The sequence below is a fragment of the Nipponia nippon genome, unplaced genomic scaffold (assembly GCF_047370975.1).
Source record: "Nipponia nippon isolate SJK-2023a ecotype South Korea unplaced genomic scaffold, ASM4737097v1 scaffold_1, whole genome shotgun sequence".
In the NCBI taxonomy this organism is placed as follows: domain Eukaryota; kingdom Metazoa; phylum Chordata; class Aves; order Pelecaniformes; family Threskiornithidae; genus Nipponia; species Nipponia nippon.
In genome coordinates, this window is record NW_028262290.1 from 5897652 (window position 1) to 5913344 (window position 15693).

At 42.4% G+C, this 15693-nt stretch overlaps 1 protein-coding gene across 1 annotated transcript in view; it reads left to right on the plus strand.

Annotated features, from left to right (window-relative positions):
* The first annotated feature begins 7782 nt into the window (after positions 1-7782).
* The window catches only part of COL22A1 (collagen type XXII alpha 1 chain), a 226528-nt gene continuing 218617 nt past the window's right edge, over positions 7783-15693 (plus strand). The window contains exon 1 of the mRNA XM_087734610.1: positions 7783-7920. The gene's annotated coding sequence lies outside the window, so the exon portion shown is untranslated. The remainder of the gene's footprint in view (positions 7921-15693) is intronic.

Genomic DNA, 15693 nt, shown 5'->3' on the forward strand with positions numbered 1-15693 from the left:
TGCCGGGGACACGTCCCCCTCCGGTTCTCTATGCCCTCCCGGGGGGGACACCTCTCTGCCCCTCCTCTTGGAGGGCAGGGGGCACAGGTTGCCCCACATGCCCCTTGGGTCGCCACCCCAGTCTCCTTCCCGCAAACCTCTCCCTCGTTCCCCACATCTCTCACCCCCGGGCCCCTCAGCCCCCGGGCCCTCAGCCCCCGGATCTCCCAGCCCTGTCCCTTCACGCCAACCCCCGTCCCCATCCCCGGGCCGCCCCCCCGCTCCCGGCCGCCGGCGGGGCCCGCAGCCCTCCCCGCCCAGCCCCTTCCCCTCCCCTCGCTCCTTAAACCCGCGGCCGCCGCGGCGCGGCCCCTCTCCCGCTCGGCGCCCGGCCCGGGCCCGCTCCCGCGTCCGCCGCCGCCAGGTCCCGCTGCCGCCTGCCCTGCCCTCCCCGCCGGCCGCCGGCCCGCCCTGCTCGGGCCCCGTCCTTTCCCTCCCTCCCATCCTCCCGCCTTTTTCTTTTCTTTTCTTTTCTTTTTTCTTTTCTTTTCTTTTCTTTTCTTTTCTTTTCTTTTCTTTTCTTTTCTTTTCTTTTCTTTTCTTTTCTTTTCTTTTCTTTTCTTTTCTTTTCTTTTCTTTTCTTTTCTTTTCTTTTCTTTTCTTTTCTTTTCTTTTCTTTTCTTCTCTTCTCTTCTCTTCTCTTCTCTTCTCTTCTCTTCTCTTCTCTTCTCTTCTCTTTTCCTTTCTTTTCTTTTCCTTTCTTTTCCTTTCTTTTTGCTTTTCTTTCTTTCTTTCTTTCTTTCTTTCTTTCTTTCTTTCTTTCTTTCTTTCTTTCTTTCTCTCTTTCCTTCTTTCTTTCTTTCTTTCTTTCTTTCTCTCTTTCCTTCTTTCTTTCTTTCTTTCTTTCTTTCTTTCTCTCTTTCCTTCTTTCTTTCTTTCTTTCTTTCTCTCTTTCCTTCTTTCTTTCTTTCCTTCTTTCCTTTCCTTGTGTTTCCTTCTTTCATTCCTTCTCTTTCCTTCTTTCATTCCTTCTTCCTTTCCTTCTGTCTTTCCTTTCCATCTTTCCTTTCTTTCCACTTCTTTCTGCATCTTTCTTTTCGTTTTCTTCTTTCTTTCTTTTGCTCCTTCCTTCCTTTTTTTCTTTCTGTCTGTTCTTTCTGTTCTTTCTGTTCTCCCCGTTCTCCTCCCCCCGCCCCCCTCCGCCCCCCCCCCCCCTCTTTCCTCCCCCTGGTTTCCCCCACCGGAGTGGGGGGCGTGGGCAGAGGATGCAGCGTTTTGCCCATCCCCGCTCTGTCACCAGCATGTCCCTGTGAGCCCGTGTGTGCGCACGGGGGGTTCGGCGGGTGTGTGCCTGTCTGTCTGTCCGTGTCCATCTGTCTGTCTGTGCGCTTCTGCCTGTGCACGCCCATCGCCACAACACGTCCCCGCCTGGGCTGACAACTCTGCGAAGCGCACCTCGGCTGCGCGCTGAGCGCGGCTCAGGAGCCGGGCACCAGTTACCACTTTGAGTGGTGCTGTGTTTGTGCAGGTAAGAGGACATTTTGGGGTTTACGAGCCTGGCACCCAGGGCACTGTGACTCTGAACACAACCTTTGTCCTTTTCATTTTTCCCTTGCACAGGGAGGCAGCTCAAGTTCAGAACAATAATTTTTTTTTTTTAAAGTATGCAGACATGCAGGAACAGGATTTGTCTTTTAAAAAGAAAATTCAGAAGGAGCTGTGTTACATTATTCTTAAGCTGGGTTTGTTTATTTTTTCTTTAGTCAACAAAGTTTTCAGACCACAGATTGCTAGGTGAGTCTGTCCTCTGAACTTGGGTCTGGTTCAGCCCTCGAGTTGTGATTAGTCAATGCAAAGTGCCTTCGATGCAGATGATAAAGCAGAGACTGAGAAATGACTAATGCCCTCATTGAGGAAAACCACTGAAAAAGCTCCGAGCTGACAGGAGGTTTATAGATGTCAAGATTACATTATAATTACTGTTTTTAGGGTTGGTTCTCCTAATCATATACACCTTGGGATTTTGATGACCTAACACCTTATTGTATTCTGTCTGTGTGACACTTCAATTTGTATCAGTATGTGGGAATACCATGCCGTGTTAACAGGATAATGTTTTCTTCAGTTCATATTTATTACAAATGTGTTATGCATGACTTTCTAGCTATAGCCTCTAAGTCTTCCTCTAAGCTGCCTAATTCAGCAGTTCCTTTGCCTCCGTATTTTTACATAGCTAGTGTTCTTAAAAAAGTGTACTGACTGCTTCACAGCTGACACTTCACAGGCATTAGTATGCACGCAGTGCTGTGCCTGTTTGCACGTATTTTGATTAAGATCTTAAAATAACACAGCCCATCTGCACAGTGTGGACACTAATGGAATCATTCTCAGGAAGATGCACCTGCAAAATCTATCTACGTAACTGTGTGCTTAATTTCCACCCAGGATTACTCTAGATGCGTGCCTGAATCGCTTCTTTTTCTTTTATAAATGCCTTTTTAGACATCTGATTCAGGGGAGTTTGTATAAATACTGAAGAATAAATACTAATTGATAAAATAGTAGGGGCAGTTTCTCAAATAGGTTAGGCAGGCGATTGTAACGTTTATTCCGCTTCAAAGGCTCCATGACTTCTTTTTTTCAGAGTAAGCATTTAGTAGTTTTTACTGAAGTTTCAATCCTTGTACCAACTGTCATGCATATTTTCCAGTGTGATGCTGCTATTCTGAATATACAAAGACTATGCTCTTTGTCCACAGTTGGGAAGGTGCTCTGAAGTAACTTCCAGTAAGACGTATCAAGTACATGAAGACATATATTAGAAGTTACATCAGTGAAGTGTTCATGGAATATTATTACAAAAGAAAGTTCTGAGTATGTATTGCAGATTCACTGTGTATCTTCTCTTCACTAAGTGTTGCTGTTGCATCTAATAAGAAGCAATGTGCTGTTTTGGGATCCTTTCTGGTGAAACTGAGGCTCGGAGAAGTTAAGAGTCCCATTCTGAACTCAGCAATGGGCAGCCTACCAACTGATGAATGTCATCTGGTTTTGGGTAGAATGAGTCCAAGGAACTTGCGGAAGGGCAGTCCTCAACACATTGCAAAGCAAAGGGAAGAAACCAGCTCTTCTGACTTCCAGAACAGCAGATGATGGTGCCACTCTCTCCTGGGATCAGTTTGGGGCCAAATCTTGCTTATCAGTGCAAACAGTATTCTCTCTAATTTAGAATCATAGAATCATAGAATTGTTAAGGTTGGAAAAGACCCTTAAGATCACCGAGTCCAACCATTAACTTATCACTGCCAAGTCCACCACTAAACCATGTCCTCAAGCACCACGTCTACCCGTCTTTTAAATACCTCGAGGGATGGAGACTCAACCACTTCCCTGGGCAGCCTCTTCCAATGCCTGACTACCCTTTCGGTGTAGAATTTTTTCCTAATATCCAACCTAAACTTCCCCTGGTGCAGCTTGATGCCATTTCCTTTCATCCTAAAATTTGAGTGGTTGTCTCTCAAATTTGAGGGAGACCAATGCCATAAATGGGAAGAGGCTTTGGACTGGAACAGTACATCTGATATAAGATTTATTGTGGGGCAAGTATCAGTATGACTCATGAATATGACTCATGTTAGTATGGTGGAAGAACAAGGTCCCCAATGGGGTCCTAACAGAGGAAGAATTAGGTGGAAGAATTAGTTTGTTTCTGTGGTCTGTGGAAGCTTTTTCTGAGCTCAGAGACCCAGACAATGTGTGGGTGAGTGTGTCTGTAGCACCTATACATACACGTAAGTCTTTTCTTACTTTTGCTGACATTTCATACAGTTTTAAGGCAAACATCGTTGCTACATGCTGGAACTAGCTTTTGATTCTGGAGATTATGATATTGAAAATAATAGGAATAAAAGAACGCTTTTGTTTCCAGCATGTGATAACTTTCTTGCTAAAATACATTTCTGAGATTTGCTCAGTAATTATCTTGGCTTCAAAGGATATTTCAATTTGTCATACTGCAACGCTTTCTTCTAAAACCTGTTTTGATTGATCGCTGTTGGGTGATTGCAGTTCCTCCTTTTAAAAACCATTCTTAAACTCTTCCCTTTTCTCATAATGAGGAGCAAAACCTTTAAGAAAAAAACGTGCATTATATCAATGCCTTGTCTGTGCCATCATACCTGAATAATACAGGTGATACTGGGCTATTTCAGCTGTTCAGGCAATGCCAAATTCCCCAATCTTTCTTAGATAAACTGATGATGTATTGTCTCCCATGACACTGAAATATCCCGTTCCATTCTTTCCAAGTCTGTTTTCCCTAGCGAGGAAGATGTGGCAGTGCATTTCTGCCTCTACAACTAGCTTTTTAGAGAGGAGCCATTCCTGCAGGTCTGTCTTTGGCCAAATGAGTCTAAAGACAGTAATGTTAGGTCCTTATTTGATACTGCTCACTTCGTATCAGGCACTACCAGCTGTTACGAAGATGTTTTGGAGCATGAAAGCTCAAGTTTCGGGAACGAGGAAAGGGGGAGACAGTATCTACTGAAATCACGAAACTGTAACTGAGGAATTGTGAACTTATTTTGAAATTCTTGTAGCAAATGTAGGTAGAATAGGAAAAGAGCAGGAAAATTAACATATTAGCAACTATCTAGTCATATTTGGACACAAGCTCACTCTGCTAATTTCCTCCATCCTATACTTCATTTTACTTGGTGTTTTCCTAATGGCTTGCTCCAGTTGCTGCTGAAGGTTTTGTGATCCCCTTCAATGGAAGTCACATCAGGCTTCTGAAGTTGGCACACGCAAAGCTCAGCTGAGATGACTCTGTCCCAGCCCAATTAGTGGAGCCAAGCAGAGGCATGTATTTTGCAGAGAGAGAAGCTTCTGCAAAGATCTCCCATTGTGCTTTTGGGAGACTTACACGTCTTAAGCCTTGGTCTGCTCAAGCCGCACTCAGGCTTACTTTCTCCTTGGCAAGCAAGTATGAGATCTTGTGAGGTAACAAATCATACCATTTATTTTATAGTTTTCCATTTCAAATTTTGTATAAAAAACACTGCTAAGTTTTGGAGTGTTTTTCAGGGGAGAGGAGGTGTTAGTCCTAATGGCCTTGATTTATAAATGACATCAAGGGTCAGTAAATTACAGGTGAAATTAAGGATTTTTGCCTTAACATTACAGCTAAAAAGCCCACTGGAGTATAGTTGGGGCCACAGGCAGCGGATGTTGCTCTGGCACAGATGGGCTGCGCAGCCTTTAGACTGAATCTCTGCACAGCTGTTTTATGCGGGGGAATGAGGCCCTGGGAACCCAGATTTACCTTGGCATGGCTCTGAAACCATGAAGAGTAAGGAAGCTACAGAATGGGGCAGGCAGGTCCCCCTTTTTTGTGTCTGAGACGTGCATGAAGCTACCTTACTGAGCTTCCAGCCCACTTCCATGACTCTTGCAGTATGTCTGTACTCCAGTTATTGAGAAATGTGAACAAAAATGACATGGTCTTCTATTCAGAGATAATAATGCAACACTGAGGCTGCTACAAGCCTTCTTTTCCATCTCAGGACTTTTCCTTTCCTTTACATGATCTCCTTTGCACTTGCTGGTGCTGGCTGCCATGGGGGCTGTGACCAGCAATTCCAAACCACAGGCTGACATCCCCAGCAGTGGAGCTTGGCCAGGGGTGTGGGGGGGAGCGTGCACTGATTTTTTTCTCCCCACTGTACTCCTGACATCCAGCTCCACTGCCTAGGCTGAAATATTTTATCATGTGAATATGATCTGCAAAACAGGACCAACAGTTCTGGTTGAGGGAAAAGTTACCTATTCATTCCTAGTCTGAATATGAGGGTGGGAGAGGGCTGATAATATTTTTTTCACCATTAGTAAAAGGTCTATGAAGATTAAATGGCTGATGCTTCACCTAGCAAGGAAAAAGTATGCACACATTATTATTGCCTTAAGAAAACTGTTTCAGAATTGGCAGTAGGTGGGTAGACGGTGGGTATATCACCCGCTAGGGACTTGTGGTATAGATTAGAGATTTAATCTGGAGTTGGGGAAAAAAGAAATAACCCACCTCTATAATAAACATTATTAATATACAACAGATATGATACTTCTTTCTCGTGAGTGGAAAATTAATTTCACATCACAGACGACGCAAGTAGTGAGATAGCTTTTGTTTTCTTGTGCTGCTAGAAACAACCTAAAAAAAAGAGTTTCTTTGCATGGGAGACTGAAAGCGTGCTGGATTGCTGTTCTTTATTATATTGAGGTTTTCATGGCAAATACCTGATATCTTTGTGTACAGTGACAAACAAGAGCCTGAGATTTCTGGAAGTATTTTGACTTTAAAAGGCTTCTTTGGGTAAAACAGTATGAATACTCTTTAAAAACTTCCTATTTCTTCCCTGGTATGGAGGAAATTTAGCAATAAAGAGAGGGCAGGTGCCCATGAGCCCTGGCACTTGCTTGCAAACCCTTGCGCTACAGAAATAATGAAGCAGCCCGTCTTGAGAGCCCATTGAAGAGTCACAAATCCCACACCAGGGTGGATGTGGCTGCAGAGCTGGCTGAAAAGTGCAAAACCTGGAGCTGATCTGGTTACATGTCACAAAGCTTCTCCAAGTTATGTTAGCCTTGACAATTCATTAGGAATGAATGAAATTCAGTTACGGGTCATATTTTGCAAGTGCTGTCAGTCCTGATTATGCAGTTTTCTAGATTTCCTTTGCTCAGGGACTACTGCTATCGCAGAGCTTATCTACTATGCAGTAGATGTAAGCTATCCTTCCCCGGCTTATCAGAGTCTATTTACTTTGCATTGATTCAGTTCCTTAGAAATTAATCTTTGATTCTTTGCAAAATAGAAGGATCCCTTGAGTTCAGTTTAAGCAACTTGATTTGATTATTGTTATGTCCTGAATATTGATTCTTAAGTGATTTTAATAAGAGATGCCAAAACTGCCATATTTCACATCATATTTGAGGGGAAGTTTAAACCATTGGCAGTTTTAAATATTTTCGGACTTGTGCTCTTTGATCTAAGCTTAGCCAAGACTTGGTTGTGGTCTGATTGCTTATCACCCAAGTGTAATTTTTGCAGTACTGTTTGCTTAACTGTGTTGAATTATGTGCTTATTGGCAGCATCCAGGTATTTCTTTCCAGAGAACCCGGGTTTATATTGATTGCCATAAGAAGAATTATTCTGCATATCAATTGCAAAGATTTTCTTTGAACTGGAAAGTTTAGAGCTGGAGATACCAGGGGGATTTCTGTTGGCTCCATATTTAGTATAAAACTAATTACCACTTGTACGACAGAACTTCAGTGATTCCAATTTCATCAGCAGATAAAGGCTACAAATAATCTGCATGGACTGTCTTCATTACCACTGCAGTTCTTAGAAATGAAACAACAGCTGGTACCCATTTCAAAGCACTTCTTGTATTGGGCATCCCTGCAATCCTTTATCCCTTTCAGTGGTAGGGGACAGTTTTTCGCCACAGTAAGTGAAATACCCTGATGAAATGATAAGGTAGGAATGCAAAGGAACGCATGGTTTTCAGCCCATTGTAGTACTTGATAAGAGAAGGGTGCTCAGTGCTGATCTTTGCAAAAGATACCAGAAAATCTTCAAGGAACCCCATTGACTAGATCTAGACAAGGTGTGGTCAGGCACAGTGGGAAGTTAATTCAGTACCTGCTAAGAGGCAATAAGGCACAGCCCTTCCGTAGCACCTGAAATTCATCTGGTCCTGGGTGAGCACTGGCAAAGCCCAAATCTGCCTCATCTACACGATCTGCTGCATCACAGCCCAGGATGCTCTTAGTCTGAACACGGGACCTGATGATCCACTTCTGCAATGGCCAGTGACTTCATGTTCCTGCAGGAGGAAAAAACAAAATCATTTGCAAAGGATAATGCTTTAGCATAGGTAATAAAACTGTTCAACTGCTCTGGGAGGCTGGGGCAAGAGTGAATTGCTCATTCCTAACAGATGGGTTGACAGCTTTTGTTCAAATCTGACATTTCATAAGTCACCTTGTGCTTGTGTTGTTTCAAACCAATTTCCCCTGTCCTGCTTTGCTGTTTAGTTATGGTACCACCTCTAGAGTATTTCTAAGAGTGGTTTTTATGTTTTCTGGAGGCTTTTCTTAATTATACGCGTAAGTACTTTTATGACTGATACCTGAAATTAAAACAGTTTACAAGTGGGCTTATTTTAGCTTCTTTTGTTGCCATCCCTTGGGTTTATTACTGTGTACATTTTTGTTCTTTCTTCACTCAAGTTATTTGTGCATTTCTGAGTACTTTCTTCTTCTTTTCAATTCACTGCTCTGTCTTTTTTATTGCCTTCTTTGCCTTTTTTTCCTTTCCAATAGATATCTCTATTGTCATATATTCTTCCCTTAGTGTCCTTTTAACTTCCCTTAGCAGCTGTTCCCAGACTACAGGCCACAACCCCAAGAAGGCTGTGGCAGTTATGAGTGGGCTATAAAATTAAGTTGCTAATTCTAGATGCAATGATGTAGGGAAGTTGGAGAAACGCTGCTTTCCAGGAGAGCATCCAGTCGAGCGGTGTACTAACACAGAGATCACCTTTCCTTCAGCAATTTCTGAGCTAAGACTGGTAATAGCATGCAGCAAACTAGATAAAGCCTAAAGTACCCTTATGCCAGATTCCACTGGTATGATAAAACAATGAAAACTATTTACTCTTACTTCGATTTCTCCTCATTTCCATGTCTACGTTTTTGCTCCCCATCTCTCTCCCAGAGAATATTTTTGAAGGTAATAACCCATAAGGCAGGTCCTAGCCAGCTGAGGAAGCCACAGAGGGAGCCTGCAGGTACGCTGAGCTTTGGGGAGTCTGTCCCCCTACTTGGAGGAGTTGCTGGCAGCTTTGTAGGTCTTCAGGATTCATAAGGAAAAAAACAAACCAAAACAAGAAAAAACCCCACCAGAAATAAGCAGGAACAATCCTGTGTTAACCAGTGTCACTTCTTCTCTTAGCTGTATGCTTTTGTCCTTCTCTTCATTAATGACTTGAAGATTCATCATATCACGGGCTGAATTTCCTTAAATAATAGCCATGGCATGTGGCATGGATGGGTGCAGCCCCGGGGCAATGGCTGTGCCACTGGTTTGTGTTGCATTTAACCTCTCTTGGGTCTGTCTGTCTCAAGCAGAGAGGCCAAGTAAGTACCTCACCTAGTTTTAGATGTCGGTTGGAGACTCTCCGACTTGCCAGACACCCCTCACTGCCTTCAGAGCTGGTGAAGAAAAATAGGAGGTTTTGCAGGATGATTCATCCGACCTGTTTGAAATGTATTACTCCCTAGAAGTGTCTTTTCCTCTCTATGGATTATAAAGGGCTGGTAGGTGGTTTACACAGATATAGACAACTACACTGTAAATCTCTGTATTTGGTCAGATTAATCCCCCTAATTTCAATAAGGCTTCAGTGCATCACTCAGCAGAGTTAACTAGCAGGACTGCATTCTGCACAGACAGGCTGGGGGGGGGGGGGGGGCATGGCTGTTGACCAACACACAGTGGCATCTCTCTCTCAATAAATTAACACTGCAGAAAAGTTTTGTATTGATTAAAACTATCAGAGCAGTTTCGGTCAGCAGGAGGACCTGGAATAGCTGTAGCAGGGTGATGTGACAATTTTATCCCGGGTATCAGATTTAGGATCGTTCAGGAGATATGTGGTGTGCCAGTGATATCATGTAGCTAAGTGCTCCATCATGTACAGATGATATAGGAAGTATTAGGCTGTTGGACTGCATATTATCTTAAAAAAGCTCTTCCCTCTCTCTCCCAGGGCCCACGCAGGAGGAGGGATTACATTGGCTTTGGGGAATACTAGCCTTTGGGTTGATTTAGTTGCCCCCTGTAGCCAATTTAAGACAATACTGACATGAACACAGTATTTCTCTTGCATTGAGACCTGCCAGCAAAAATAATTGCTGGAACATGGAGACAATTTTCTGTGAAACAGACACTGATATGAATGATCATTTCACTTATTCCTGTTATAAATGGGATAATATTTATTAATTCTGATTTGTCATTAAAAGGCTCCACAGTGCATGGATTTTTCCATTGTCAATCCTACACTGTCTGCAAAAATTGGCCTTTATCTATGAAGTCCCTCAATTAAATTACAGTATTATGAATACTCTTGATCCATGCCTAGGTGGGGGGATCCATGCCATTGTGCATACAGCTTTTCTGCCTCATTACCAGCTCCTCTTGTTTAGCTAACTTGTTGTCTGATCAGATGATAAGTGCTAATCCCTTCTCTGGTCTGTGACATGATGCTGTGTTGGATGGCAGTGAAGCCGAAGCTGATAGGAGAGTTTTTCTCCTTAAATACTCTCCTTAAGAATGGGAAGATGAGGAGTCTGTTAATCCCCTTTGAATCCTTTATGGCTGTATACTCACAGGATTTGTGAAATCCTGTCTATTAGATCGTAAACTCTTTTGGCACAGGGATCATGTCTGGTAAAGAGGGCAGCCTTTGCTCCTGTCCCAGCAGAGATAATATGGGAGACGACAGCTTTCCTTTTGGTGCAAGACTTGGACCGCTGGACTGAGCTTAATTCTGCTCTGTCACAGTAACTTTATGCCAAACAAATCCTCCAGTGTCCAAGTCCCCTGTGTGAAAAACTGGCATTTTAAAGATCAGGTGACAGGTGAAGAGCCTGGTTATAGCCTTTTTCTCATCCCTCCAGGACATGTTTCTAATTCAGTTCATAACAGAGGCTTGCTGGGAGATGTATCCTGATGGAAGACTTGAGATGTGGTGGCATCTCGAAGATCAGATGAGGGAACATTTTATTTTAGGACTTTAAAAGGCTTACTCAGGATAGAGAAACTTGGAGGAGCTACCATCGGTAAATCATGGATAACTCTTTAGGACAGAGCCTGACTTTGAACTGTTCCCCTGCCAAAATTCCCAAAGGTGCCATAACAGGGACCGTCACTGAAACAAGATCTGAGGTGAGGATACACACAGTTATGCTTCAGGAGACTTAAGCAGGCTAAAATAAGATTTGGGGAATGGATTTGTCCAGCCTACCTCTATTTGTCCCACCATCTGCCTGTGTTGTTAATTCATTGACTAACTCCCCTTTCTTCCTGAAAACCTCTAGCTTGGTAGCTTCTTATGTTGCTTGGGAGCTGTGCCAATGAACAGAGCACCACCCAGACTCCTGAGCAATAGTCAAGTGACCAGGAGGGTCTGGTAGGTTTTACACTAGGTCTCAGGACTCCCTGTTGTCTTACTGGGTTTTAAAGAGAGTCAGTTATTGCCTGTTCATGCTTTTGGCATTGCTGCTGTTTGAAGTGTGTTGCCTGCTGCCAAGAGCAGAGTCTTCTTCCTAGGCATCCGGATAATTATTGGGCTTGCTTAATCCTTTTAAAGGATGCACATTGAAGCAGCACTATCCTTTGGTCCTAGGAGTTGTGCAATCTTGTGTTTTACTGGAGGTGGTCCTTTTCAGCTTATGGTTTATCATAAAAGACAAGCTTCAGGCCTTTCTGGAGAAGTCAAACTGATCACAAAGGACTCTATCAATTTCAGCCCCTGGAGTATAAAATCACTTTGTTAAGTACCACAAAAATTGAAAAGAACGGGAATTAAAAGCTAAAATTTGTAAAAGGGCGTTGTGAGGTATTAGGAACTGGGGCAAATTTTCACAAGATTGTGCTATTATTTTCTAGGAGAAAGGAGAAATAGGGCAGCCATGTCTTATTAAATAAAAGAAATTAGTGTGACACTTGAAGGAGAATAAACACTTAAATCTTCCTTCAATGATTCCACTGAAGTAAAAGTTTTAAGATGCATTTGAAAATGCAAGCTGCTTCTTTTGGTGACTGTGTATAAAAATGGTGGCGTCCATCCCTCTTTCAGTGCCTGCTTGCAGGTCATAGGCTGTGGGATCCCAAGTCCCAAACTTTTAATTAGGAAAGTTGGTGATGAATATAAGTAGATTTTCTGGATGGGTGGGAACTCAGGGATTCCTCAGGGATTGCTTTATATCCAACTCTGTTCAAGGCACAGGTGTCCCTTTCTCCATGTTCTTTTATTTTATCACCTGAGTTTGGGGAAAGGCCTCTGACCTTGTTCACAGTGATGCTTTCTGAGACAGTAAAAATCAGTTAATTGGGATATGGTTTAAACGATGTCTGAACAGAATGGGAAATAGAGATAGGAAAATTAATGCAATCCTTCCCTTAGGTTTAATGCGTTCTGGGAATAAATCCATGAAGTCTAAGAAGAGCTCTGTCACTACCAATAGTTATCTGTGATTTAAGGTTTCAACAGTGTGTTTGGTGTTACACAGACTTAAGTGGAAAATGACTCCCAATTTATTGAGGCTTCTACCATGGTGTCTATTTAGGGGCAGATTCTGTCATTCCAATAAAAAATTATGGAGTGCTTTAATCTGCTAAGAGGTATGCTGAGATACCAGTGGGATTGTCTGAACATTGATCTTTTTGCAAGCTGTATTACTAAATCAGCAGAGCTAGCAAAGACTGTAGTCATTTCTGAATCACATAATTTAGGGTGTAGTATTTAAAAAACAAAAATTGTCTGTGTTGGCTTGCACTGATGTGCAAGTAGGAACACTTGAAGTACTAAAAATACATAACTTTTTAAATACATAACTTTTTAAATGCTTTCAATAATTGTCAAAATCTGTATCTTTAAAATTATGACTTAAACCTTGTTTAAAATTTGTATATGACAAATTGCAAAAAAATAATGCACTCAGACTGCTCTCTACAGCAAAAGCAGGTGAGCTAGAACATTTCTGACAGTATCCTTGCTAGGTGATTGCATCAGGAAATGCTTGAAATCACAGACTAGAAGCCACTGACCTCTGATTGCCAGGCAGCAATCTGAATTAAATGGGTATCTGCAAATACCAGTGCATTCCCCAGTACATGAGTGCCGATACTGGGACCAGCACAGAGACTGGTGTATCTGCCTGCAGAGGAAAGGGCTATTAAGCAGTGCCCGTGTGTTGTCCTGGGCCAGGCGGGAGGCGAGGGCAGTCGTTGCCCAAGCAGTAATCGTGGGAGGCACCGCGGCAGGGATAGCCCTTCCTTACCATCCTTCTCTTCTGTGTTTGTGGTGGCTGTGAGGCTACTTTGGTCCCTGGGAGGGGTAGAGTAGATCCCAAGTTCTGCCCACATCCTGCCTGTCCCTGCCTGTTTACTTGCAGGGCTGTAGCCTGCAAGAAAGGCATTCCTCTGCCGCAGGACAGAGCTCAGAAATAAGGTAGGTCTTAACGTGGCTGAGAGCCACGTGGTGGGAAAAATACTTTTCCTTCCTCTCATTCTTATCCTAAGATGAGAAATGGGATAATATAATGCAGTCCTAGATGAAATCTTTTCATTTCCCCTAGAAATGTTCCCTTCTCTGTGAGATTCACACTATGCAAAGGCAATGCTCCTATTTATAACTTGTGGTTGAAGAGAAGTCTCTCATTAAGTAGAAGAGTCATCTTAGAGTAACTGTTGAATGGATTTAAATGCTTTGGTAACATATTTATTTTAAGAGCTTGTCCTGTGCAGAAAGGTAGATCAGCCTCACCATCAGGGTCTGTGCAGCTTTATTCATACTTTGCACTTCTGTAATTCCACTGGGGCTTGTCGTTTTTTTGTTGTTGGTTTTGTTTTTGGTTTTTCTTTTTGATTTACACTAATACATAGAGTTGCAGCTGCACATCAGGATGGAGCCAGGCTCTGAGATACCACAGATTTGCTGCTACGAAAAAATAATTGATTCCTGCTATTTGGAATCTGATGAAACTGCAATATGTTAACGCTGAATACTTAGTCTGCGCTTGCATGATCTTTCCAATAACTCATGTTCCTTTGAAGTCATTTCATTGTCCCGACTTTCCTGTTCTTGAACTGTTGCCAGTGAAACTGAGTCCTCCTGGTGTAATTCATAGGCAGGAGTCATAAAGCTGACACTCTTGTACATTGGTATGTGGGGAAGAAATCTTTTTGCCTCTAGGATGTTATTAGGAACAAGACGACAACTTGTGAATATTTTCCAGGTATCATAATGCTTTAATGTATTGGAATGTTGAATAACATTGGTGATAACATCACAGCAATGTGTGACAGAAGAATTAATGTTTCTGTTACACTCAGTTGCAGCTATCTTTGTTCTAGCTTAAGGTAGACATCAAAAGTCTTAATGCTGAAACCTGTATTATAGCTTTTAACATTGTTTTTTGTGTTTTAATGCTTTCAGCCTTACAGGTACTTCACCTACGAAGTACACAAAAATAGGGAAAACACTGGTCTGATGGCTATCCAGTAGCATTTCTGTGGATATAACTGAATGCTTTATAAAAGTAATGGACTAGCTTTTATAAAAAGCTTCCCAAAGCAAAGCTTTTAGAAGAAATCTAATAGTATCCTATGAAGGTTTTTTTTTGTGAGTTTTGTTTGGTTTTTCATGGTGAACTCTTCATAATTAGTGAAGTCACAGGCCAAGCTGCTATATGTGAATAAATGAATCAATGCGTCAAACTAATGTAGTGGTGTGGAAAAGCACGAAGCGGTCCATTGTCAATGAGAAGAGATGTGGGGGGGCGAGAGCGGATATGTTTGCAATTTGCTCCGACAAACATTTTGCCACAGGCTTCTGAAGTGGAAGGTCTGTGTCAAGGCTGAAGACCTTGCATTATGCTTTCAGTCTTTTCTCTGTTTTGTACACCTCAGAGGGAAACAAAATTCTGTCTTCTCAAAGGGGAGACCAAATGTGATGTGCTAGTGTACTTCTCTCTCAGACTTGAGAGTCAAAAGCTATTGTTCATGCAGATGGGAGCACCAGAGAGAAGAGTTAAGCCCACATCAGTCTTCTGCTCAGGTGGTTGATTCGAATACAGGAAACCGGCAGCACTCTCATCTGGTCTCACACAGCTGTTTCCAGGGGGGGGAAAATCCCTTTCAACAGATAAATGTCAAACATAGTTATTGTACTGTATGATGCCAATCATATAGAGAAGACTGTGCCATGGAAAGGCATAATTTATGTAAGACAAACAAAGTATAGTGGCTCTCCAAGGTTTTTATATCCCAAGTAGTGTTGAAGTTTTGCTTCTTTACAGGACTTCCTAGTAAGTAAATGTAGCAAGATCAAAATTCTGATACAGCAGATATTTCTCAAGATCTAACAGTTTAGGGTTCTTAAAGAATATTTCTTTTCCCATCCCCTTTATAGTGTTTTGGGACTTACTTCAGTTATTGCTTTAAGTGTAACTCTCCTTGGATGTCCGATTTGCCTGAGAGATGTAAGCGTTTGTGCTGGCATGGCGTTTCACTGGAAATGAAAGCCACAGTTCAGCAGTTTAGATTTAAGCCTGCTGAATTTTGGAGAGAAAATTCCTTCCCTGAATTTGGGAGTCACCCCAGCAACTCACATGCCATGCATGCCAAGTGGAAGCGGAAGGGTGGAAGCTGAATGGAGAGCAGGATTGCATCGAAAGGCCTGAAAGTTAGATATGTAAATAATGGCTGAAAAATGAACTTTCTTAAGTAGCTTTAAAAAATGTTTTCTAGTAAAAATACAGTGAATGCAGTTGCTATAGCTACCAGCAGGGTTTTGTGGAGAACTTCTTGAGGTACTTAACTGTTTAGTTGTGCACAGTTTCAGAGTTTTTCTTAGTCT